This window comes from Buteo buteo, chromosome 9, assembly GCF_964188355.1.
Source record: "Buteo buteo chromosome 9, bButBut1.hap1.1, whole genome shotgun sequence".
NCBI lineage: Eukaryota > Metazoa > Chordata > Aves > Accipitriformes > Accipitridae > Buteo > Buteo buteo.
This window is the reverse complement of record NC_134179.1, coordinates 38,091,026-38,116,468: the sequence shown is the minus strand read 5'-3', so window position 1 is coordinate 38,116,468 and position 25,443 is coordinate 38,091,026. Positions and strand designations below refer to the sequence as shown.

The 25,443-nt window shown below is 41.6% G+C and overlaps 1 long non-coding RNA gene across 3 annotated transcripts; it reads right to left on the bottom strand.

Annotated features, from left to right (window-relative positions):
* Positions 1 to 592: 592 nt before the first annotated feature.
* LOC142034570 (uncharacterized) lies at positions 593 to 23,645 on the bottom strand. Of its 3 annotated transcripts, XR_012651696.1 has the most exons (6): positions 23,516 to 23,642; positions 14,234 to 14,278; positions 13,640 to 13,748; positions 6,259 to 6,373; positions 1,854 to 2,058; positions 593 to 1,393 (listed from the first exon to the last, which is right to left on the bottom strand). It is a non-coding gene; the product is annotated as an uncharacterized LOC142034570 (long non-coding RNA). The 3 variants fall into 3 exon arrangements; XR_012651697.1 differs by lacking the exon at positions 14,234 to 14,278 and having other exon boundaries at positions 23,516 to 23,645; XR_012651698.1 differs by lacking the exon at positions 1,854 to 2,058.
* Positions 23,646 to 25,443: the final 1,798 nt, after the last annotated feature.

The following is a 25,443-nucleotide window of genomic DNA, read 5'->3' as shown; positions in this document are numbered from 1 at the left end:
GTTCAGCATGCAACCTTCAAGGGGAAAGGTGTCAGACACTGTAATTGGTAGAACTTGAATGCTGCTATACTGGTGTCCCTTTTTTAAGGAAACCTATTTTCCACACCAAAATTGATCCGGCAAGGTTGTTATCTCATAATGCACACCTAGAGAGGTACCGCGAGGCCTGAGGGTAGGGAATAGCAGGGCACTTCACAGCCTCGGCAACGCTGCACCCTCTCTGGGGGACCTCACTGCCCAGGCGCCGGCTACATGGTAAAATATACGTGTCTGTATGTGGAGAGTTTGGGGTTTGCTTTAAAATGCATGGGCAAGGCAGTGAAAATGTGCTAATGGTACGGCATCTGGCCGGGTCTGACAGCCGAACTGGGTGAGCATTTGTTTCTCCTTCTGAGGGTGCTGGTAGGTGGGAGACCCTCTGCCCTTCCACTCACATGGCACCTCTGAAGGGCAAACTGGCTTTGATTTAATTATCCTGCCCTCCTTAAACAACAGAGAAGAGCCACAGAACCTCTACAAACACAAAAAAGAATATTTTTGGTGTGCAAAATTACTTGACATTATTCTTAAATATTTAAAGGACACTGCCTGCTGGTTTGGAAATCCAGTGAATAATTTAATACTGTTTGACAGAATCTCTTTGGGTCAATTATTCAGTAAGTGGATTAATACATTCTGACTAAAACAAAGCACATTGCATTTTGGCGGGCATATCTCATTACATCACGTATTCCATGTCACATTGCATTGCAGAGGATGCCAGCATAATCAAATGGGGCAACTTGACTTAGACAATGCAATCAGAATAATTTCCAAATATTCTTCAAAAGCTTCCTGTACCTGACTGTTTCTCTACCTGGTCTGTCTATATTTATCTGTCTAAAAAGGAAAATAACACAGCAAGAGATCTGATCAACTTACCAAAAAAAAAATCTAGCTGGAAACTGTCAGCAACTCTTGACCTCATTATAACCCTAAGCATCTTATCTATACCAAACACTTTAATTTTAGAATAGCATCTTTAAAGCCCCAGGGGAAGAAGAGAGAGCATCTCTTGATGCTTGACAGCAATTCTCTAACACTGACATGGTCCAAAAGAGGTATTCTTATCAAACCCTTCTGAGGAAAGCAGCTGTAATATAGGATCTCAAGGGCAATGGGGATACAATACAGGTTAAAAAAAGAAAGATCCTTGGAATTTCAAGAGGTATGTAGAAGGCTTCAGAGGCGGCAGCTGTCTCGCACCAGGACGGGTTTTATAGATAAAAGTGGAATGGATGGTCCTGCTCATGTTTCAAGTCACCAGCAGACACACCTCCCTCTCCTGTCCTTCTGCTTTCCATTCTTCCCCAACATGCTGTGAAGAAACAGGTGGGACTTTCTTTCCAAAATCCTGTAATGCAAGGTGGGGAAGATGGTCATTTTAGTAAAGCTAATTAAAATTTGGATTTTCAATTTTGTGGGAAATTCTCAGATTCTTCAATTTTCCTTCAAGCAGAATGGGGGTAAAAAGTCAATAATCTCATAACTTTACTGAGAAAGAAAATATTCCAAAAGCAATTCTATGTTTATGCATTTTTTATAATTGTAGTATGAATATTGCAACACACCGTAAAGCCCAAAACCATGCTGTTGAGGACAAATACTCAATTTCATGGGAGTGATCTGAGTATAACATGATATTTACTTCATTAAAGTGAGATATTTCTGCAAAAGAAGTTTCCATTTCCTGCAGTCAGCATTCTCTGATCAAATTCCTTTACCAGCTCAAAATTTTAAAGACAAATACGCAAAAATGCATCTAAAGGTCTGAGTAAAATCAGAATTAAAATCATCAGAAAAATAAAAGGTACCTGTTCCTCTGCTCTCACAGCAGAGATGATAAGACCTTTCTCACACCATGTAAATGAAATGAAGAGCTTTGCACCATTGTACACCCATGGCAAGCCAGAAGAGACTCTCACTCTCCGGCTACGTTCAGCAGTATCGTCCACATAGTACATCTAGGATGGCACCTGGCTTTGTCCAACGGCTGCTTTAGCAGAGCAAAAAGTACAGCTAGGAAAAAAAAAGATGAGATTTCCTCTGAACATTTCCTAAGGGCGACTCAACAAGAATTTTGCTTTCTGTATGTGTGAATGGGAGCAGGGATGAGGTCAGGATAAAGCCCTGAAGAAGTTTGTGAGATATTAATTGTGAGGAGTCCCTAAGGGTTTAGTTCAGACCAGCACTGCAAAGTTCCCACGCTCATGTGCGTCTTTGCCAGACTATCTGAACAATTTCCCCTCCAGAACTGTACGAGAGCCTGTCTTCTTCAGGTCTCCAGTGCAAGGCCGGCACTCCTTCCTGCAGTCCTATTGACCAAAACTGCTAAGGCCACAAGCAAATTGGCCTTCTCATACTCTTCAGGACCAGAAAAAGGAGGGTCAAAGGCAAGTGAAGAGAAAAAAAAAAAAAAAACAACCAACCTGCAAGGCCCAAACAAGCTGGGATGTGGAAATGGGCAGGCTCTTTGTCTAGTTAAATTTTCTTACCCATTTTTTTGTGTTTCGTGTTAGAATCACAGTACAGCCCAACGTGATGCTTCATGCTGGTCATTTTAGACATCCAAAGTGTTTTTCCCCATTCTATCAACTGGAAAATGGAGGCAAAGTCACTGACCTAAAAGCTTAGTGGTTAGCAGCGTAAACCTACACAGAGCTAGCAGTTGTAGCTGTTAGCAAGGTTTGAGGTTGGAATGGCTGACATAGAGCCTTCAGGTTTGCACTGACAGATCGCAGCACTTCCACAAACAAATTTCCACATCCCAGACCCCCCTAAAGAGCACCTTTGCAGCAAGGTAAGAAGTAGCAAGCATTGATGAAAAGGTACAGCCCAAGTTCTCCTTTAAATTGTTCAGTAATAAACATTAATATCGAAAACCCCATAACCACCTAAAAATGAATAACATCAATGCCCTCTACCCTTGACTTCTATGCACATAACTTTACTCTGACTCAGTGTCATTAAGCCTAGCTGAAGAATTTGAATTCTCAAGTGTTTGGATGGTTGAGGATTGAATAAACATAGCAGAAAGCTCACAGATCCTCCTTACAGTTTTAAAACATGTACTTCCAAAGAGATATTACAAGAAATATTTTAAAGATGATAGCTCAATAGGCTGAGATGAAAAAACATACGCTACTGAGAACCTCTGGCTCGTGTCACCCAGCCCCCTCACCTGATGTAGGGCTGTCAAAGTATCGGGAAAAGCCCCTGAACCAATGAGTTTGAAATTTTCTAAATTCCATCATGTCACGCTGAAAGGAGATAGAAATTCATTTCACAGAGGCTTAAAATATACACATACAGATATACATATATGTATGCACATGTATGTAGATACACCTTGGGAGGCTCCCGTGGGCAGAGGCAGGAGGCAGTGTGTGGGGAGGCCGTTCACCTTGACCCTGACGGAGGGGGGGACACAGGAACTGGGGTTTTTGGAAACCTCACAGGTAATGATTTATTTTAGTAACACAGACAGTCTCCTGCCATTTCACACAGGCAGCAGTGTCTTGTTGCAAGGACAGGAGAAGCAGAGGGAGAAAGAATGTTCAGAATCAAAAATTAAAGTGGTCAGCTTAGATGCCCAGCTCAAGTTGTGCAAAACGCCCACCTTGGCTAATAGCATTAGTTTTTAAAATGTGCTTTTTAGGATTTATTACTACTAAAGTGTTTGAATGTCTGGGCTGGAAGGCACAGAGATGAGCCCAACTGTTTGGATTTCAGTGATGCAGAGAGAGCTAGCGGTGACTATGTCCAACCTCTTGCACGAGGAAATGTCCTCCCCAATACTGTGTGCTTCACAATTTCATCTTCTGATTCAGCTACTGAACATCAGTTAGAAAGAGACCCAGTCCTGACAAAGGATATATCACTTCCAGAGAAAATAAGTAATATATACCTGATTAACATACCTGATTTTTTTGTCATGAAATTGTCCTGTTAAAAAAGTGAATATTTTCTATATTCCTGATTCAGGAAAGTATATTTGAGTGTTTTCTCAAATAAGGGGTGGATTTGAAGCACACATTGAAGGATTATTCACAGACAGGGATCTCTTTTCTGGACAAGATGACAGGGAGACCAGAACTCTTTGTGCAGATGAGGTTTAACCCAGCATGATCTGCTGAGATCAGGGGAATCACTTCCATTTTTCACTGGTGCACCAGCAGAATTGGGGTTCCAGGCTTACCAAAACCAAAACAAATGCTGCTCTATTTGAAAGTAAAGTTACACAGGAAAAACACTTAGGAAGAAACATTCCATATAACTAGGAAAGATCAATGAAACAGTTGTGGCTTAACCAACACCTGTAACTTTATCTCTTTCTCTAGTTCCAGGGGAAGGAGGGTTACATGAATGGGAGCATGCTCCCAGAGGGAGGAAATGTGGCATTTGACAGGTGCTAGAAGCCAATAAATTATGGGAAATGTAGAACAGAAGAACCATCTATTTCCTTGCAAAATTGTCAAGGTCCAGGCTGTAGAAAATTGGAAAGAGATGCTTAAGATAGAAGTAAAAGATGCAATTTTTTTTTTTTTTTCTTCTCAGGAGGACAGTAAAGGGGAGGAGAATATCAGTAAGAAAAGGAATTGAGTTGGAACTGTAAATCAAAATTTGCATTCCAGTGTTATAAAAGTATGGTGGGACATTCTGGCTTCATTTTAATCATGAAAACAAGTTCAGGGTTGATGTCTGCTCTTATAACCAGAAATGTCTGTAATATAATGTCACACATGTTCTGAACACTGTGGGCTGCCTAGTCTGCTGGAATTTGGCTCAAAAGACTAACTTTCTTACTTGTCCTTAATTTTATCATCTTTTCCACAGAGGAGGAAGAAATAGCCATCAGCCTGTGAATATACAAAACACTGATACCAACAGCAACGTGAGACTCTAACACAACGCATGAGTGTCCAACACCACCCCGTGTCTCCAAGAGCGGTGTTGAGCAGCCCTGGCCAGGCTGGAGGCTGCACTCTGTTCAACCTTTCTTTTGGTTTGAATCTGGTCTTTACTTGTGCTTCTGCTGTTCAAGTGAGGGCTTGTGATGGTATAAGCAGAAATACTTCATTATCTCTTCTGCCGTAGGCAAGTGCGGCTGAGTGCAAGTGTATTCCCATTAAGTCATGTGCATTAGCTGTGTGCTACTAGTAGGGAACTAGGAAACTACTACACAGTCTCCAAATCGTTTTATTTCTTTCCTCTCATCCTCCCCTTACTAGAAATGGATTAAAAGTGCAATGTCTTTGTTTTTTTCTGTTCTAAAAGGGGAAGGAAATGGCAGCTTGAAGCTGAGAGCAAGATTTCCCCATAATATAAAACAGTACACTGCCCCTGATGTGAAAGGAATTACGCTGATTTACATCCACAAAGACTGTGGCTCTCTAGCATACTAAATACCCTGTGGTAGTGCTGCACCAGGTACTCAGCTGAGGTATACAACTGTCCAGTGCTCACAGTACTGTGGGGAAATGTTTCTTTTAAAAAAACAATAAAAGCAGGCATTGTAATGCCCTTGTCTTTCATTACATGGCTCTCACAGTGAAGACAAAAGTAACATTCCCATCAATATCAACAGGATCAGAATATGGCCCTCGGAGAATATTTCATATTGTTACATCCTTTCATGACTCAAACAAAATTTCATTCCTGGATAACAGCCCTGGTTTATGATAGGAAATAAGTGCTCTGTCACACCCTGATAATTAGTACATCACAGGCAGAATGTAAAACCAGGCAGTAAAATGACACTAAGTTTCTGGCAGAACTTTGAGCCACATATAAACCATAAACAAGATGATACAGACAAGACATGGTTGTACTCCTTCTTTTCAGAGAGGCTGATAATAGAAAGGTCAATGCCTCAGGATAAAACAAAATACTGAAGATAAGCTCATGCTGGAAAGCAGTTGCAATGCCATTGCCCAGCTTCATATTCACACAGTAAAAATCTCAGCACAAGCAGCTTTGGCCATATGCCTTTCTTAGTATATAAAGAACTTTTTAAAACACACTGGGAGTTGAATGAATCTCAGCGAGGCAACTATCACTGACCATATGTGATGAAGAAGGAAGAGTCTGCTGTGAAATGTGTTTTTTCCTTTTTTTTTTTTTGAAACAGAGATGAGCATTTCAATTTTCTGCAAAGATAAATGCAATTTCTTAAGCACTGTTCTGAGAAAGGGGAAGGAGAAAAGGCAGGATACATACCATGAATGACACAGTGCAGATAAAAATGCAGACCTTCGGCAGCAATGGAGACCCAGGTTTCTACTCCGTGCAGCAGAAAATACATTTCTCACACTGCACATCCATAAATAATTATCTAGAAAGAAAACACAAAACTTTAAAAAAGTACCTTCAAAAACAATTTAAGGACTGCAGATAGACAGGTTAAACCAAACTGACACTCATATAGTCAGGTGGAGAAGAACATGTAGGTCTTTTAAAAGATTTTTTAAAAATTTGCCATGGAAATGAATGACTCGGTAATTTTAAAAAAAATTTGCCATGGAAATTAATTACTCAGTAAGAGGAGATGAAACCCATTGCAAACTGCTGATTTGAGTGCAGGTCCAAAACATTCAGAAGGCCAGGGAATGTCCAGATTAAATGGATGTGTGGTCTCCATCCCTTTCTGGTGAGCAGGGGTCCATATCCCAAAACCACCAGTGGGTAAGCCAAGGAGCGAGGAGGCTCTGACTCACCCCTGCTGAGGACACTGCTACGACCGTTCACCCACACAGCAGCTGGAGGGAGGTTTGTTTGCTGACAGGGCCCAGAAGAAAGTTTACAGTGAAAACACAACGGGAGCGACACATCAGACTGTGCTTTGGCGTACACAGCTTCAGGGCCGCGCTGCATTCCCCTGGTGGTAGCTCTAATTCAGGAGTTATTGCTAATATTAACTTTTTAGCCTAGTTTCCTAAGGAAATGGGGCTTAGGCAATCATTTTGTCTGGCTGGTTTCCCTATAATTTTGAGCCTACTGACTGATGTCAGCCAAGTGGAATAGAGGGACAGAGCTCTCACAGACAATTATGTTCCTACAAGTTTTGTAAAAACAGATGTCTGGAGAGGGAAAAAGGGGAGCAACCAAAATTTATTCCCTGCTAAAGGAAAGGCTGCAGCATGACATCATCATTTAGGTATCAAGAGGTCTTCCTTCAGACGGAAAAGGTCTATAGATGCTTGTTGCACCAAAAGTTCAGCAGGCGCTGATACGTTCAGAGACACCAAAGTCAGTCGGCCCCAGATGCAAGCCTGCAGGACACCTGGCTTCATTAGTTTCAAAGCCTGCAGAACCACTCATACCGCATCTAAGCACAGTTTCATGCTGACTCACACTGGAAATTTCCCACATGACGCTATTCTCCACATTTCCTATTCTCAGAAACTCTCCTCACAAGAAGCCAAATGCAAAGGATTTCTTTCAGACTACCGAGACTGAGAGTGCCTTTCTTACTTATTGAAAGTTAGCTGATAATCCTTCTGTTTTTCTGCATACCTTTGGCTGTCTCTTTTTACTTCAGTCAACAGTTGCAACACATTATAACACTGATGCCATCAGCAACACCTTCGTAAAATTCCCTTTGAATTCATTACTACTTAGTGCAGGAATGATAATGACCGATATCTGCTACATCAAATGGATAGTGCATGCCTCTGTGTATTCCCTCTGTGTGTAACCCATTGCTACTCGCACATCAGCACCTAGAACTCAAAATTAAAAAAACGAGCAGACCTGAGGATCTGTACCTGGGTGGTGCCACAATACATGTAGTGGACTCCCCTGAGCTCGTTTGTACTTTCTCTCCTGAAGAGTTAAAATCCAACACGTGAGGGCAGACTTACAACACCAGTTTAGCAGCCCCCTTTTCCAGAAAGTGTACGTCCCATTTAAACAAAACAAAATTAAAAAAAAAAAAAAAAGAGAGAGAGAGAAAGAAAACCTCATCAACATCTTGACTAGCTCCTGTTGAAAAATACTTCTCTCTGAGAAATCCAGGACATTCCTCTTTGCATTAATTGCCAGCTTATTAGTGGAATGAATGTTGCCAGTCTTTTCTCAAGCTGCTTGGAGGTGAAGAGCCTCTTTCTTTCTCTTTACCAAAAACAACAACAAAACATCTCAAGAAAGAAGAAAAGAGAAAAAGGAAAGGGAGCTGCTGAGAGCCAGGCTACTTATTCATCTTTGAACATTGGTTTCCATGGGAATAAGTTTGGTTCTTTGTGGAGGCTGAACAGCCCCATGCAGTCTAATGCCTCCAACATTACATTTGTGTGGTCAACTTTCCTTTGGCCTCCCCTCGTCCCCTTCCTCCTCATCCCTGCTCAGCAACAAGACTGGTGTCACAAAAATGAAGAAATCATTCAATAAACCGGCTGAATTAGGTTTGCATCAAAGCCCACTGAAGCTTTTCTAATGCCACCAGTGAAATTTGGATGAAGCCCTCACAGCATAAAGCACAGTGGCTTCCAGTCAGCTTGTCAAAATGGTTACCCAGCCTTTGTCTGCCTCAACTTTTCTATTTTGATGGTTTCTGTCTCACTTTTGTCCTTTATCTTTGGGGTTAGTTTTTTCCTTCTGCAGCTCTTCATTGTTTTGTAGTTTTGACAGATCATGTAGAACATACAGCTCTGGTCATGTTAGTGTTTAAAAGTGAATCATTACCTGTACACCATGAAGGGCACAGGTTCACCAACAACTGCAAAAAGGATTTTGGATGAAACCTTACTTAAATCAAAAAGCATTTCTCCTACATAAAACTCTTCAGAGGTTCACCTGCTTTACTCTTTGCTTTAGACCAAGGAAGTGAACAAAAGTAGCATGGCATTCCTGTTAGAGAATGAACTAGATGAAGACTGGGTGATCTCAGTCAGGACACAGAAGACATTACAGAAAAACTCATGGACTATGTATTGTGTTTGATCTGACTACAATAATTTGCTAGTCTTCTTGTAATCCATTTTGACATAAAATTTAAAAAAAAAAGAAACTGTTTATAAATCCATTACTCAGAAGCTGCCATGCAATACATTTTCATACATTAATCCTCATCATTTTGCTAACTGTCATGATTTTTTTCTATTAAAGGATTAAAGCAAAAGCATGTTTTCATAAATCACTAATAAAATATTTAGCACTTCCTGTTGCTCCACTTTCAAAACTCCTCCTCCTTCTTAAAAGCTTCTAAGGTCCAAAGTTTTTTTGAAAAAATGAACAAAAGAAGAATATATTAGAAATTCATGAAAACCATTCATAGGCAGGCTGTCGGGACTACAAGGGTTTTCTTTTGTAAGGATACTTTTTCCGTTTAGATTTTGAAATGTATTTTCTTTGCAAGACAGAGGCACTGATGGATTTTCAATTTTTAAATCTAAGATTAGGTCTAATTGCCTAATTTACTTTACCTATGCCTTAGAAAAACTTAGCTGGAACTGCAGCATTTTATACAGTAACTCAGGATGTGTGGCTTGAAAGAAGCTATTGAAGCGCAGAAAAATTGATCAATCATTTGATTGTCGATTCACACATCAGTGAATGACGGGTAGTGCCATTTTAGTCTTATCGTTCCTATAAGAATGTTAGCAATTCAGGCCAATGAAGATCCATTGTGATAATGGAAGTAATAATGAAAGCTGGAGCTTAGACCATGCCCTAGCATTCATGGCAGTACATCATCTCCCCTTACTCACAATAAGATGAAATGAGAAGGTTATTAGAAACACATGAACAATAAAGCTACCCTAAAAACTACCTTCTATGGATCCAGGTTTCAATAGTGCAAGTGTGTTTCTTTCTTTCTTTCTAATTTCAATTCAGCTGAGGCCTTTTCCCATCTTCCCACTGCATTTCAGTCTAGGGCAGAAGCAAAGCAACCAGCAAGATGTTTTCTTAATAGGTTATAGTTATGTGGTTCAGGAAATCAAATACACTGGATTATTTGTCCAAATGAAGGGGAAACACGAAGCTAACATTTGGAGTTTGCCAGGTCTAACTGAAACGATTTCAGATACCTACTAATAAAGTGAAAGTGCACAGCATAACTTGAGCTAACTATCAAATTCCAGGAGAGTCACTTTAGCCCAAAATGAGCAGGTTTAAGCAAAACATGAAAAGGTAGCCCAACTTCTTGCTCTGAAGTCCTCCTGGCATGGAAACATTTGTTGCTACGTATTCTGTAAACTAGGGAGAAGACTTAGTTTTCATGAAATTGTACTTCTAAGAGTGGGTGAATTGACAGATTTGAGACATTTTATCAGAAATAACTAAAAGTGCAGAGGATAACTAGAAAATTGAAAGGCAATTCCCACTTCTGTTATTCTTTGGCCTTTGACACATAACAATCCAAAACTGAGAAGCATGAACATTCTGTAAAGACAGCCGTCATCAACCCATTAGTTTCAATTCAGCATGGACCCACTGGGAGATAATAAGAGGAGCTAATATGATCCAGTACAAGAAAGCTACCAAAGCTAAAGCAACCCAGGACTTTCAGGACATGAATTTTGATGAGAAGTCATCACTGAAGGCTGAAACTCCTGAAATTAGGAGTCTAATCTCTAATGAAGTTACCTGGGAAATATGTGTGCAGTATACATTGTGTCTCACTGTATTTGATGCCAAAACAGCTAACTAAAACTGTTTTGGTTAGAGTTTCACTTATGACACTTCCAATGAAAAAAAAGAGGCGCTCAGCACAGCTGGAGTCGGAGGACCATGCGTGCCTCTGGCCTGCTGCAAAAGCTGTCCCCCACCTCCCCGACACAGAATGTCCCTCAGAAGATCTTGCGGGGATGGTAACCTCCGCTGAGGAGGGTTACGAGGAGGAGGAGGAGCAGTAACCTCCTAAACCAACCTGGATGGGAGAAGGAACAGCCGAGTGTCCCTGGTTTTAGACACAGGGTCCCTTTCCAAAAGCAGCAAGGAGGAGTAGAATGTGGTGATATTTGTTCTTTGACTGCCTACGTAGCAGTGCGAGGGCTGGGATGCTCCCCTGGAAGGGGACACCTTCATGCAGCTCCCTCCTCTGTTGTATCAGACGTGAACCACCAAAACCAACAGAGAGAAAAAAATACATGATTATACCTATAATTCTACAACCTTGTGGTCAGGGCATTTACCTGGAAGGTTGCATACCTGGGGTCTAGTCCACAGCCAAACCACAGCTCAGGGTAAATCCTGCCACTGTTTCACCATGGTGAAAACGTCATTTTGCAGTGAATAAATAGAACCATCCACCAATGGGCTTGTTAAGCCTTGATTTTTTTCTGGTTTTATAAATAGTTCTAGTTCCTAATATGTCGCATAACAACCATAAATTGGGGAGGAATGAATCTCACACTCACTTACAAAGGGACAAACTTTATCTCCAAGGATGTAAAATACAGAATAAACTCTGTAATTGGAAGCTTCTACTGCCTGTGTGAATTTATGTCACAGAGGAAAAGATTTGGACTCCCTACAAGTTAGAGTTAAAATTTTAATATCTAGGGGTTTTACTTTGATGATTGTGTCTTGATTCATCATCTTTTCTCTCTGTAAATAGCTTGTAAGCTAGAAATTTCTGCAAGCCTGTCAACTTTCTCAAATAAATCTTTTTTTTTTATCTTATTGATTTGTTTTCCGGAAGTATTTTCCTTTCTTTCTAATGTTTTATTTATCTAACAGTGTTCACATTTTTATCCCCAGAAACCTTTTCATTTGTTTTTTGTTGCTGTTTATTTGTTTTTTTCCTTTTGTGTTTGGCTGCAGAAAAACAACTTGCATTTCAATAGCAATACTTTATACAGCTGAACATCCCAAAGTGCTTTACATTTAATTACACACTCATAGCCAAGTGACTATATGACAAATCTGGCCTTTGGGATCTCCATAAAGGGAAAGGCAGGCAAGTCTTTCACAATCAGACCATCGTGTACACACATGTGGCACTTTTCTTGCAAATGAGCACCACTGCAGATTCTATATGTGATGCACAGGAGATAGCTGTGAGGAAATGAAAACAAGAATGAAAAAAAGACACTGTTGGCCTTCTGACTAAAGAAAAGGTACCAGGCAGCTTCTGGAATTCAGTGTCTTATCCTAATTCACATGAAGAAATGTAGAATACTTCTTTCCACCCAGAGCAATACAGAAAAAGACATGTAATAAAAGGCTTGCACAGATACCTTTTATTTATTTTGTTTAGCTTATAGCATGTACTGTTTCATTTATTTCCTCATCCTCTCATTTGTGTTATTTTCTTCTGTGACAGTTTGCAGAATAGTTTGCTGCTCATTAAATGATGAACAAGAAAGCAATCCATAAAATGTTTGCCGCAGAACAAATCAAAGAGGTATTTGGAAATCAAATTGTAGTTTTAATAATAAAATTGTCACATTTTAGCCCATATCGTTTACTTATTGAATGAAATTAATGAGGAATGTAACTAAGCTGTATCATTTTATAAGACTGCTGCAGAAATTTTCAGTGATTATGAAGTCAGTAAGAGGTGTCTTTGGTCATACGATACTTTTAGCAATCAGTTGTTCAATACTTTAAACAAATTATTTTAATTTTTCATCCTGGGACATTCAACAGTCTAGCATGTGTCAGCCAATTCACACTAGATGTGTAATGTAACAGCTTTCATTTCTTTAGTCAGGTTTTCTTGATAGCTGTTTTCTGAAATAACTGGACAAGAGAAAACTTTAATCTGCTTAGTAAATACGAGTAATATTCATGTTTTTGTCATAGATTGGTATTGTGGGATTATCATTCTCCTTTCACAGATAAGAAAGCCCTGGCTAAGGGGGACAGTTAATTTTCTTGGAGAAATTGATGTAGAAAGTCTACGGCTATGCCTAGAATAAAATCCCAGTCCAGTGCTTTATCCATCACATAACTGTTTCTCAATGGTCGATTGCAAATGTTCTTGCAATGCATAACATTGAAACTGTTACATCAGGCTAAATTAAATAAAATCTAGTTTCCCCATTCCATTATGTTTAAAGGTCACATATTCACTAGTAACTATTCAAAACACACATTCACACCAAAACCCTGTAGCTACTACTAATATCCTTAGCAGTGGGGTTTGGTTTGGTTTGGTTTTCATTCTCACTTTAAAGCCAAGGAGGCAGGATCACAAAATTGTTTTGCCCGAGACTGAATGTCACCATATTGAACAGAACAACAAAACACTGCATTAGGACCTAGTGTTCCTTCCCAAATATTTTTGCCTGTTGGAGGAGGTTAAGAAACACAATTTCCTTTCACAGATGCTCCAGATTGAAAACGAACCCAAACCACCCAGCCCACAACATCCCAATTGTACCGGTGTACAATAACCCACGTACAGTGAGGCGGTTGTGCCAGCAACGCACAGTCCTGTGCAGCACTTTCCTGGGTGCAATTCTGCACAGGTGCTGCGGACCCTCTGCCACACGCAATCCAGGGGCTAGCTCTGCTGCATGTACAGCATCGCAACACGTGGGGCTGCAGCGCCTGTCCCCAGCATCCTCCCTCTAGTTTCTGTGCATTTTTACCTTGAGATAGTGCTGAGGTAAGACCACCTGCAATGGTAAGTATGCCTGGTCCCACGTACCATAGAGCGCCAGCTGTATTGGATGTTGACCGTGAACAGCTTCTGTATGATGCTAGACTTAGCTCCACGTCTCAATACTTCTTACAAACACATCTTCAGCCTCTGAAAGCTGAGCAAACAAAACAGAGCAGGCAAAGTGTTACAAAAACAGTAAAGGTTATTTTGAAGCTAAAAAGCAAATGCAAAATGGCTTTTTTTAGTTCACAGCTGATCTCAAGTCTGTGCACGATTTTTAATATCATTCTCTGTTGTTGGTTTTTTGGTTTTTTTTAATATGAAAGTCTTTTCTCCCACAATCCATCCTCAAGCCCAATATGCGATGCCGTATGCAACAGCTTTGCAGATGGGCTTCATTTTGGTTGATGTCTTCCACCCTTACAGTAACCTGCCAACATTGTACTAAGACAGTGAGAAAAGAAGGGTTTATGAAAATAGGAGAGTAGGGGGTTAGCCTATATCACCTCTGCCTTTAAAAAGTTACATTTTTGACACAAAATATTGTTTGAGAAATCAAACATTACTTTCATGGGATAACATAGTTCTAAATACAGCTGACAGCATGACACCAAAGCAGTTGTAAGCCAAGATGCTCACAGGTGCTGGGTCCTTTGAAAGTCTCTGGCTCCTCTTGGTGAGTGTCTGTTAATGGAAACACAGAACAAATTTACGCAGAACAGTATGCAGTATGAATAAGTGGTTAGGGGACTCAGATTTATGATTTATATAAATGCAACTGCCTTCAGTTTTAAAGCTAAACTTGGGCTTACATTTGCATTCAGTGTGAATGGTATCCCACTACTGAGGGCCGTTCTCAAGGTTATCTTCTATCTTAGGGCACTTCTAAACCAAAACTAAGCCTCCCCTTCACTTGTGTCTTATAACTACCAACTCCCAGGGCACTGGGAGCCCAAAGCCAATGCCCTAGAGTTGGGAGCAAGGAATTGGGAGCAGCAGCTGGGAATCATCTCTGAGTGGCAAAGGCCAGTTACAAACCTGTAACTCATCACCAGTAGTCAGTCAGTGGCTAACTGGAGATTTACCAGGTACTTTGGTGTCATCATCCAAATGAAGAGACATTCTTTCTTTTCCTCTCCCACCTTCTCGCCTATCTCTTTCATACAAGCAGACCCTCTCCTCTGGCCTACAGCCTATACAGATTCTATATTTGCAGCTTACGGTTAGTTTGACCCCGCTGTTTGCTCTTCAGATAACTGTAATTCCCACCTTTCTTTTGACATAAACTATAATTTCTGCTTCATTTCATGTCATTTATAATTGCTTTTTTCTTCTTGCTATTGTTCCTATCAACTCTCCAGTGATGAGCTTAACCTGCCTGTTTGCCCCCATGTACAAATACTCTTCTGAAAAAGTTATCCAATTTTTGTCCTTAATTTTTTTTCTGAACAAGCCACAAAGCCAAAATATTGCATTTAACAGACAGAGCAATATTTTACCACGCTTTTACTTATATACTGGAAGTCAATGCAGCACAAAAATTGCTCTGCTAAATGAGTGCAAGACAGAGTTTTCCTGGCTTACTCTAGTATAGGGAAGCAGCAATGAAGAGAAGAAAGATTATATATTCCAAATCATCTCAGCTACCCTCTTTATCATTATTATTGCTTCCATTTTCTACTGCATTTTAGAATATATTCTAAATGGAATATTAATATTAATTTCTTTCTTCTTCATGAGAGTTCAGATAATTTGGGATAATTAAGGGAGAGAGGATAGGAGAATCCATCATGGGGTTATAAATCTCCAAGGAATGTGTTAGTTTTGCATTTTAGTTCTGCTGAAAAATGTAAATGCTTCAATTAGTGTGAAAATCAGAGGCTGCCTCTCTCATTAACAACGAGGCCTCTAACCTCTCACCTTGCCCATATCTGAATCAGAGGATTCTGAAATTGGAAAGTCGGCCCATTTTCCTAAACACAGCAATTGCTCTAAAAAAAAGTAACCAGAAAATATTTCCTTCCCACACGCCCCTCCACTTTAAAGAGCTAATTAGTTTCCAGAAAAGGCTTCTCCAGAAAAGCTGGTGTCCTGTTGCATGTGATGGGGAAGCTGGTGTGCTTGTGGATAGCATTACAACAGACTTGAAGTGAAGATAAGAGGGCTGGGTGTCTGCAGTACCGGGATGAATCTCCTCAATCTAAATATTCCATCTTTCATAACAAACCTGTCAATAAGGGAGGTGAGGGCAGTTTTGCTGCTGCGCTATGCTATCCTACAGCTAACGCAGCCTGAAACCTCCTAAAGGCTGATTGAAATCGATTCATACACAGGTGGAATGCTACAGATCTCTCTTCTCAGCCTTTATAAAGGGAGATTTAGTAGGAGATTTTTTATTTATTGAGAGATTCGTATTATACCAAGTTCAATACTCCTCCAGTCCACAGTTACCCAGAAAGGCACACTTAAACAAATGCCTGATATATTCAGTGTGCATGGGACCAAATAAATCAGGGGAAAAAAATATAGCTAGTACCACACACATCCATTCTGCACACATTCACTTCTAAGCCAGGGGCTGGGAAGCAAGGAGAAAAGCACTGCCTGGACTGATGATTACATTTCCTCAGTGAATAAAGCCCACAGGTGCAAAACAGTAATGCAAAATTACCTGCTTCCTTTGCATAAAAAAGGTTCATCTGCAATGATTTAATTAATTGAAGGATTAGCCTTCTGCTAGCATTTTTGACCTGAGGTTTTTCGCCTAGTTTTCCTTTTACTGCAGGATCTTCTAGGCAGTATGGCACAAGTAATCTCATAGCATTGCAGCACTTGTATATTTTCAAGGCCATCAGCCCTACTCACAACTTCTAATCCTTAATTTCTATCATGCATTATTCAGCTTAACCTTTTATAGGGTTTGAATCAGTTTTTCATATATGAACTGGTTCAGACAGTGGCCCAGTTGTCCAAATGCATTCAGGATGTTGACCCAGTTTGCACAGAGGAAGCTTTGTTTGCATAAAGGAACTAGTATGGAGGAAGGCTGTATTAGCTCCTCATGACACACCCTGCAACCATGACGTTGCTTGATCACCCTTCAAATCCATTCTAAGTACTGCTACCAAAATTACCTTCCTGATCCACCATTTCCTCTACTCTGCTTGTTCTTGATACCACCTGCAGTCACTCCATCACATCATATCTAGCTGATCCCAGCTCTGCTCCTCCAGGGATATTAGCCTCAGACAGTCCATCTCCACACTACCCTTTTTCCTGGTCTGTGATAAATTCCATAACAGTTTAATACTTCAAAATAATTTCTTAAACCTTTTCTACTGTTTTGCCTTCAAATCAATTCCATCGATACTGGTACAAGTACCTGAGCTGTCTGCTTTTTACCCTAAATTCTGTTCATCTCAGTTTTGCAAAATACTTTGTGTCATGGTACTATAGACTATGTAGGTTCTGGTTCAAAATTTCACAAGAAAAGCACGATTCAAGAGCAGTGGCCATAACATACTTAGATCCAATATCCTCTCTGGAGCAGCAAAGGTCAAAAATCCACCACAATTGTGCTAAACTTTGAGCAACGGAAGTATATGAAAATGAGGAAATTTGTTAAAGAAGAAGCTAAAAGAGGTAGCTGAGAGAATGAAATACTTATGGACAGCACAGGGACTACCAAAAACCATTCTACTGAAAGCAGAGCTTCAGTGCATGCTGTCTGTTAGGAAAAACTTGAGAAACAATAAAAAGAAGCAGGCGTGATGGAGCAGTGAGCTAAAGATTTGGGAAGTAAAAGAGTTTATTAGAATTGAGAACGCATCATTCAAAAAGCAGAAGCTGTATCCAAATGAAGAAAATAAAAAGGCTCATAAACTCTGGCAGATTAAATGCAAAAATATAATTAGGCAGGCCAAAAAAAAAGAGTTTGAGGAACAGTTGGCTGGAACAATCAAAAGTAATACTAAATTCCTCTTCCAGCACATGAGAGCAAAAAGCCTGGCAGGCAGTCTGTGGAGACCACTGACAGCCAGGTTGAGTACCCAGAGAGGGCAAGGCTGTTACAGAAAAGCAGAATGAATACTTGCATCACTGCTCACTGTAGAAGAAACTGAGGATATTTCCTCACTAGAAGCCTTTTTGGAAGGCAATGCTGCAAAGAATCCATCTGAAATGTAAGTGACTCTGGAGAGGCTATCGTAACATTAGCATAAGCGCTAATGAGTTGTCTGGATTGGATGGTATTTAGCCAAGAGTTCTGAGAAAATCCAAGAAGGTAATAGCTGAATCACAGTAGGGGTGTGTGATCTCCCATGTTAAGTTTTAGGGCACCATGAACACTGGAGGCTAGCAAATGCTGTGCCAGGAAGGATCCAGAGAGGTACAGGCCTGCAAGCTAGTAACTCTAGTGCACAAATTCATAAAAGCTACAATAAAGAACAGGCTTTACCCAAGATACATGTCTAAATACAATCTACGCGGAAAAACCAATGTCAGTTTTGTAGCGGGAAATTCTGCTTTGTAAAATCCGTTAGACGTTTTTGAAATTAACAGTCATATGGGTCAAGTGAGGCAGTCAAGCAAAGCACAACTGGATTTTCAAAATGCTTTTGACAAAGTCTCCCATGAATGATTTCTAAAGAAACTTAGCAGCCATGGGATAAAAGGGAAGGACCTGGTAGGAATAGATAATTGGCCAAAAGACATGAAACAGAAAGTCTGTCCTTGCAACAGAACAAATACCCTTCCCAGTGAAATAAAATGATGGACACTGAGCTGGTAATTACCATTTGGGAGTGGGAGCTTGAGGTTACAATAGAAAGCTCCATGGAAGCATCAGCTCAGTACTCAACAGCAGTCAAAAACCAACTCAAATGCCAGGAATAAAAAGCAAAACAAAAACATAATTATGACTCTGTTCATCTGCAGCTTGAATATTTTTTCAGTTAGGGTCCCGTCATCCCCAAAAAGGACATATTTGAGGTGGAAAAAGCTCAGAGAAAGATCAGCTATGATAAACTATGGAATGGTTTACAGAGTTCTGAAAACTCATGAATGATGTGGAGTGGATAGGAAATGACTGTTCGCTGTCTATCCACTGCAAGAAGCAGAGAGTGCCAAATGAAGCTTATAAAAGCTAGACTTAAAGCAAACAAAACGAGATGGCCCTCACAGAAGAGGTATCTGTACCACTTGGCACATCTTGTTCAATATCTAAAGCATCTATTTTCTGGAGGAAGGACTTCAAGTTGCTCTGTATCTACCTCTTCAGGCCCAGGGTCCTTGAATTGGACTTTTTGGAGATATTGGTACAAATAATTAATCATATACCTTCAGCCTACTTCATGAATGTGTTGATTACAGACTTAGAGGTCAGTGCATGATAGGGAACTTCACTTGAGCAAAGCACTAGACCAATTTGTAGCTTCCAGTTTCCTCTTTGCATGAATTCAAAGTCATCATAATACTATTGGTCTTCAGGAAGTTGTCTCAGTTTAGACCAAGAGCAACCAAGGGTAGAAACAAATGCTAAGAAGACAAACCATAAATTCTTGTATTGCAAGCAATGCACATGCATCAGTGACCAAACTGTGAACATGAAGAATAGACATGTGTAGTCAGAGTCCCTGCACATTGCTTAAGGTAGCCATTTCCAGGGTGTCTGCTTGGAGACAGCCTTCAGCTTTCACCCTGTCAGAGACTACTTTCATTATGTCTTGTTTTTGCATTATCCTCTGCACTCCCATTTCTTGTATCATCTTTCTATTATGGAGGTGATGTGGGAAGTCTCTTCCTCTACCAGTTATGGTCCAAAACAACTGGAAGAGGGAATTCACTCTCAATACAATCCCTACCTAGAGGAGATAATTGACTTTCCCTGACTCAGAGCTAACAAGAGAAGTTAAACATTACTAGGTGCCCCATGGGACTGTATTTCTGTTGAAGACTGGGAGAATTCTCAAAAGAAGAGGGAAAATGTCCTCTCATGTCCACTGATGCAGATCCAGAGTCATGCCACTGATGTCACGCCAAGGTTTACACTGATGCAGGATTCAGTCTCGGGAGCCAGTTCTGCCTGATGCACCCTCACTGGAAACTGGGCGATACCTGGGACTGCCAGACAGTTTTCACTACATCTACACAGAAGCAAATGAGACCAAGATTAGGGAACAATTCCAGGCAGAAACCTAGTGAGGTATATAAGGAGAGGCTGGTTTTACCTGCAAAACAAAACATGTCAGGTCTGTTAAAGAAAACCAAATTTTTCTTTCACGGTTCATCTGTTGTGATCGTGAGAACTAGCACAACTAGGCCTCATATATCTGAGAAAGCATAAAGAAGAGATTTCCCAGCAACAGTGCTTTCCTGATGAGTGAAAAACAGTTCAGTGTCTACTGGTTCATTTAGGTGCATTCTTCAACACATTAAAAATGACATAATTTTTACATTATTTACATTAACAATCATATGTAATGGATTCTTCCTTTCCTTTCCTAATAATTCAGATGATACATAAGCAAGATCAAAAGCTATAGTCCAACTGAAATGGCCGTACCATTTGTTTCTGTTGAAGTTCCTTTACAATATTACTGAATACAAATGATTTTTCATTGTTTGAATAGAAAAATGTTTTAAACCTCTTTCAAATTTCCTTAGTATCTGAGCTCCAAATGAAGACAGGATTTTATTAGGATATGTCAGTTCACCATAGCCCCTCTAATAAAGAGAGCTGTGCCATAAGAGTTTCCAGTTTACAAAGAAAAAATAAAATAGCAGGTGTTAACACTGAAGATGAAAATTGGGACAGAAAATTAAGGTTATTAGGGAAGCTGAGAATTATAAAAGGGCCAACAGGGAGTGATTTCAGAAATCACAGTTTAGCAGCAGAGCAAATAAACAAAGAAGCCTGTGACTGAAGTCATCAAACTAGAAAATATTCTAACAAAGTAATAAAATGAGAGGCTGGTTACCTAACTGCTATGTTCGTTCCCTTTCGGCTCATGATATAGAGGCAACCTCACCACCTCGTGGGGCTGAGCCCTGGACATACACATAGACAGAAAAACAGAGTTATTCCAGATGTCTTCAGTTCTTGGAACTGGATTGAGGTTTTGACACAAAACCTGTCTATCTGGCAGCACATCACTGCCTGAACTGTGAAGTGATACTGGCACATATTCATGAGCTTTTTCCTCACCTGAGGGTGCAGTGGCTGACACGGTAACAGGAGCCAGATTTTGCATTTAGGCCTGTCCAGCACTGGGGTACCCATGCCCACCAGCAGAACTGGGAGACACCTTCGCCTTCACCTTCCTCTCTGCTGCCTGACATGTTTGCAGGCTAGGAACATAATGATCCCAGAAAGATTGCTCTTCCCACTCTCCGGTACTGGCTGCAGGGGTAAGCAGTGCAGGGACACCAGGATAGGGCAGGGATACTCTCAGGACCCACTTCTCAGGAGGGCTGTACAGGGCAAGCGGTCTAGGTAGAGGGTGAGGGAGAAGATGTGCCACAGATGTGGGGTGCAAAAACCCATCTCAGGTGTTCTCTCCCCACGGAGCCTGTGACCACAACAAAAGTCCCTGGCATTACAAATATTTAAAACAAAATGAAAACTAAAGCAGTTTGTATGAACCCAGTGCATAAGATGAGCTCTTCTGGGTAGCATAAATTAAAGTCACAGGTAGTGGGCAGCAGGAAGAGTCGAACGTCAGCATTTCACCAAAAAAACAACCTGTGTTACAGCCTCTAGGCTGTAAGTCAGCCCTGCTGAAGCAGACAGTGACGTAGATTTTAAGGCCAGCAAGAACTGCTACAATAATCGTGTAGCCTGACCTCCTGTGTAACACAAGCCATAGGATTTTATCTAGCAGGTCCTGCAGCGGTAACACCTACTCTTCCCCGCTGCAGGGCAAGCTCCTTACAACCCCCTTTCAAATGAACTCTTGGCAGGACTCTGAGAGGAACGAACAGATATTCGACAAAAATTTGTTTGCTTGTTCTTGCAAAAGGAACAGTCAGGAAAGCAGTTGCTAATCACTAGCGTAGGACCGCATCGCTGGTACCCAGTGGGCATCAGGCCTCCAGGCTCCAGCTGAGCGGTGAAACCAGGGCAGCAGTCACAGCGTGCTGCGGCAGGACTACAGCTCTTTCCTACTTCCCTGACATTCACGTTGCCTTCCTCTCACCCACTGAGTATTGTCATCACAGAGGCTGGAGTTTGAATGTGTTTAATGCTTTCTTAGCCACAGATCATTAGTAACCAATTCCACTTTCCACTAAGTCCCAATTGGTTTTATACAATGCAGGACTCCTTTTTTTCCCTCCCCTCCCCTCTTCTTTCTTCCTCCTCTTTCCAGTTTTCTTGTGGTAAAACAGTCCTGCCTGAAAGCAATAAGCTCCTTTCAAAACTTAAAACCCTCATGGCAGGCATTTGGATAAAGAAGATCTAAAGGCACCATTATTCCTCAATTTGGCTTCACTGTTGGCTCGCTGTCCACATGCATAATGCCGAGCTTTTTCCCACAAAAGTAGTGGTCCTCAGATAGCCACAACTCCACGTTAACTGCTTGGCTTTATTTATTCCCCGACAAAGCTAGCAAAGGGACAACTCTCACGACATTTGGGACGCCACCATTAAGTCAGTGAGCACTCAGCTAAGTATGGGAGGAATATAAATGAAGCAATGACTTAGGTAATTGTACCCACCAGGAACTGCTATTCATGCTTTTTGGATATTGCCACTCCACCCATGATGTCCTCTCCTCCTTCTCTACCAAACCTTTTCTGGTTCACAAACCCACTTTCCACAGCTCTGCATCTCAGTGTTCACATGAGGCCTGAAACAAGATTGCAGCTTGTCATTGCTTTTCCCATTTCTGTGGGGCTGTAGCGTCCAGAGCAGGAAAAGCCAGGGATCCACTCCCACCACTGTTTCTCGCTCTCTGGACAAGCTCCAGCTGTCCATTAGCTACCGACTGGCAGCTGTGAGAAGTGGTCTACACACTTGGCAGGTGGGCTGCTGGCTGTAGCACCTCTCAATAAATTGTTGGAGATCAGCAGGACATCATCAAGGGGGAACCTGCTCCTGGCCAGCGCCTGCCAAACCAGCGGGCCAGCAGCTTTTGCCTGCAGGACATGCGTTTGGATGTCTCCTCACAGAAATGCAGATTGGACTTGGGTCTCGCTCTGTGGCTGCAACAGGCAGCAGGGGACCCAGGGGCAAAGAAACCCAGGGGATTACCCAGATGGTAAGCCTCACTTCCAAGCCCCACTTCCACTGCTATCCTAGAAAGAGTAAAGAGCAAATGACAGGGCTCACCCGTCCCTGGAGGGACAGTATTTCACCATAGGTAAAGCTCTCAGGTTGTCAGTCCCAGGCAGAGACAGGACTCCACCATGCCTCACCGCTGTCAGTCCAGCGGGCGCTTTAGGATACACACAGGTCCTGCTGTCCACAGCAACGTTCTTCCACTGGGATTGCATGGGCAGGGTGAGGAGACGTTGTCTCCTCCATAGCCGGTGTGCCAGGGTACGGGTCAGTGCCATCCCAGCCTCCTGCAGTGCCACGCCAGGCCATGCCCCACCACCAGCGAGGAACCACCGCCCATTTGCTGCTATTAGCCCTGAGCAGGGGCAACCCTCCAAAGAGCATGGAGGAGGAAAAAGAGAGTAAAGTCTCTAACCCCACCACAGCTAAACGTCAGTGCCCTTCCTCACGCTTTGTGCAGCAGCAGCCTCCTGCAAAGCCGTAGGTCCCATTGCAGAGTCCCCAAGCCTGCAACCCAGAGCCTCTCATGCCTTAAGTCCAGCATAACCCACCAGAAAACAGGTGGCAGACCACCGCAGTGAGGTGTCAGTAACTGTTCGACGTGCAATCCGTTCCTGCAAGAAACCGTGGAAATGAGTAAATACCTCCACGCCCTCACGATCAGCAAGGCAGGGCATGCTGTGCCTGGGGAGGGCTCAGCTGTTTGTCTTGCTGGAGAGCCAGGGGTGCTCCCCCTCCCCAGCCCAGCAGCGTCCCGGCGCACGGTTATTGTCCATCCCCGCACCGCTGCTCTCCTCCTTTCCCATAAATAAGGATCTCAGGGAGGGAGGGGGGAGCGGGGCTCCTCGCAGCCCTTGCACAGCTGCCGGGCATGGCTCAGGGAGGGGAGAGCAGCGGGGCAGCCCCCTCCAGCTGCCAGAAGGATGGGGCGAGAGGCGGGTAGGAGCACGGGGGTCTGATGGAGGCGCGTGGCCCAAATCCTGCCCACCTGCTGGAGCGTGACGCCAGCTGCAGCCCAACAAGGGCCCTATTAATCCTTCCCACGCGGTGCGTTTCTCTGCCTCCGTACGCCTGACGGAGGAGATCTCGCTGAGAAATTTTCATCCGTGGTTTGCTAAGGGTTTCTCCCCAAAGAATCATGATTTAATTGCTGTTATTATCTTCATAAAGCTGTCCAGAGTGTTTTTCTGGTGGTTATTTAAAGCTTATCTAAAAGATACTGATAGCAGTGGAACGGCTGGTTAAAACTGCAGTCCCGGTATGCCGGTAGCAGAGTGTGGTAAAAATAATAGGTCTCTTAAATCAATCATCATCTTTCTCTAATTTATTGTATTGTTGTATTTTTGGATCCATGCATGGCATGCACAGCACATCATTACAAAAGAAATGCAGTTAGAAGCTATATAAACAGACAACTGCAGAACGAATTACTGTCAGTCTTCCATGGAAAAAAAGATACTTTGGCAAAGAATAAAAATCACACATTATAATTTTTTAAAAGATCTGCTGATGATAAACCTTGTTGTAGAAGCAAGCTCTCCAAAACATGTCCCTAAAACATTGTACATGCTGCTGAAGAAAAATTGTTTCAAAATGTCTCGATCAGTAACAGCTTAAAAAATAACAGCATGAATAATATGAATGTTTGGTGGAAACAAACAACTGCACAAGTATCATTGGGTATATAGTCTATATATATTGTTCCTATCCTGATTTAGTGTAGAGAGAGAAGCTAGAAACACAGAAGAAGTGATGAAATGTGTTTTTAAAAGATGGCGGAATTTTTTTTCATGCAAATCCCTTGTTTCATCATATCACTAGTGACTCATGCATAAAGGCTTAGAAATCTACGGGAAGAGATGACACATGTCTCAGAACCAGATATGAGCAAATAATTCACTACAGGATAGTTGTTTTCTCTTTAAATCAACTCTGGGTTTTTTATTTAAAGAAATTATCTGCAAACAGGTCATTTTCACTATTAATTTATTCCTATGTTCTTAGTTGCCTCAGGGCTTGTTTGTGAAAACAAATTTTAGACAATGAATTTACAAACTGATCTTTCAAAATACTTAGCTACTGTGAGTTGCCAATCACTTGGCATTAAAAATCATATGTATTATTTCTACTTTGTAATTCACTCCCCAATTTGCAAAGTCAAAAAAGTATCTACCAGAATTTTGAATCTCTCAGGATCACTTTGGATGAAGATAAGGGATAAGAAAAGTTGAGGAATTAAATGTCACTTCATGTCTTTTTATGTCCTCCTTCCACACAATCATCACAGCCCCTTGCCGCTCAGCCTGTTCCCTGCAGTCCGATCCCCAAGTGGTGCATTCCTTCATAACTCATCTAGGGAGAAGATGCACATCACATTTATGGACCAGTGGATTTTACATCTCTTTTCCCCTCATGTTCTTCCCAAGCCATTTGCGTTGGTGAGCACTTATCTGCCAAGGATGCAACCTAACTCTGCTCTGGTGTGTTTAATTCCCCAAGTTCCTGTGCCAGAGCTTTGGAAGGACACTGGGAGACCTCCCTCTGCCCCTCCTGCACCATGCAGCACCACAGA